This window comes from Corvus brachyrhynchos, unplaced genomic scaffold (assembly GCF_000691975.1).
Source record: "Corvus brachyrhynchos isolate BGI_N302 unplaced genomic scaffold, ASM69197v1 scaffold1097, whole genome shotgun sequence".
NCBI lineage: Eukaryota > Metazoa > Chordata > Aves > Passeriformes > Corvidae > Corvus > Corvus brachyrhynchos.
Genome location: NW_008239003.1, coordinates 677837 through 679370, shown reverse-complemented (window position 1 = coordinate 679370; position 1534 = coordinate 677837). Strand labels below are relative to the sequence as shown.

Sequence of the window (1534 nt, the reverse complement as noted above, 5' to 3'; positions counted from 1 at the left end):
GGCCGATCCCAATCGCAATCCCAGTCCCAGTCCCTGTCCCTGTCCCCATCCTGATCCTCGCACGGCCCTTCCCGCACGGACACCGCAGGTGAGCGGGGCGGAGGGGCGGCGGCCAGGCAGAGGCCAGTGACCCCAGCGTCGGGGCGGGACCAGGGCTCTCCGGACTCCCCTTTATGTCCCTTGTGTGGCACAAAACGGAGCCTCTGGGTGTGTCTTTACCGGTGCTGATGCAGCGCTGGGATGCAGGTGCTTCTCTGGGAGGGGCACAAATCTTGGGTGTTCCAGCTGATGCGTAAAGGAAGAAAAAACAGGGGAAAAAAGGCACTGTCTTGAGAAGAGCACCTTCCAGCAGGAGACCCCTAGTTATCCAACAGTCAGTTAATGTGCTGGAGTTTTCAAAGGCTTTAAATTACTTAATTTTCTCCGTGCTGAGTATTTCAGGTGATAACCATTGAATGATCTCCCTGTCCTGACTCCGTCCAAGGACACACGGTGGTCTCTAACAGGATGTCTTGGGATATCCTGTGCAGGGTGACGAGCTTGCCAGCAAAGACAGTCATGATTAGGAAAGAAAAAGCAGCAAACACATCCATGTTTGAGGAGGAACTTTCTGAGTCAGCAGACTTACATTTGATGCCTTCTTAAAAGTACAATTCTATCCATGTGACCTTTTATTTCAGCTGCTTTTTGGTCTTGTGTCCACTGATGCTGTCGTGCTGCTGTTGGAACATAAACGTGAGCACAGGAACTTATGTGTGTGTGTGCCTTGCACATGCAGCCTTTCCGCTCACCAAATCTTACACTTTGTTGTTTTTTTCATGAAGAACAGTCGAGATATCGCTGAAGGTCGCCTGTGTAGCCTTGAAATGAATCAACCAAGATATGAGTCATGCTCAGTTAATGAAAATTTAAGAGGAAACCACCACTGGCTCTTGTCTGCTTGTCTTGTTGAGCAGTGCATCGTTTTGTCAACAGCGCCGGTGTTTCTGTGGAAGGTTTCCCAGTTGTGTGAGCAGTGTATCAAAGGGGGCACCAGGCTATTACAATCAGATTTTTTCAGAAACCAGGACAAAATGTTTTACCAGCGGGTGTGAGTGATTTGCGTTATCCAGTTTCCAGCACAGCTGCCTGCGAGGTGGCTGGTGCGGAGGTCAGCTCTGTGACAGAACCTGGATTTTTACTCCTTTTCCTTGTCCTCCAGACTGTTGCCTTTGATCCTGTGCCCATGTGTTATTGTTTGTCTGTCTTTCAGCTGTCACCTTTCCTCTTCACAGCCAGCGTCACTGCAGCCCTACTAGGACTTCAGCCATAGAATCACACAGTGATTTGGGTCTGAAGGGCACCTTGTCTTCTTCCACTCCCTGCCATGGGCTGGGACACTTTCCACTATCCCAGGCTGCTCCAAGCCCTGTCCAGCCTGGCCTTGAATGCTTCCAGGGCATCCACAGCTTCTCTGAGCAACCTGTGCCAGGGCCTCACCACCCTCACAGGGAAGAATTTTTTCCTTGTATACCATCTTCTGCTAGCCTCTATC

The 1534-nt window shown here is 50.6% G+C and overlaps 1 protein-coding gene across 1 annotated transcript in view; it reads left to right on the top strand.

The window, feature by feature from the left end:
* The first annotated feature begins 7 nt into the window (after window positions 1–7).
* The window catches only part of ZBTB5 (zinc finger and BTB domain containing 5), a 6776-nt gene continuing 5249 nt past the window's right edge, over window positions 8–1534 (top strand). Inside the window, exon 1 of the mRNA XM_017739017.1 lies at window positions 8–88. The gene's annotated coding sequence lies outside the window, so the exon portion shown is untranslated. The remainder of the gene's footprint in view (window positions 89–1534) is intronic.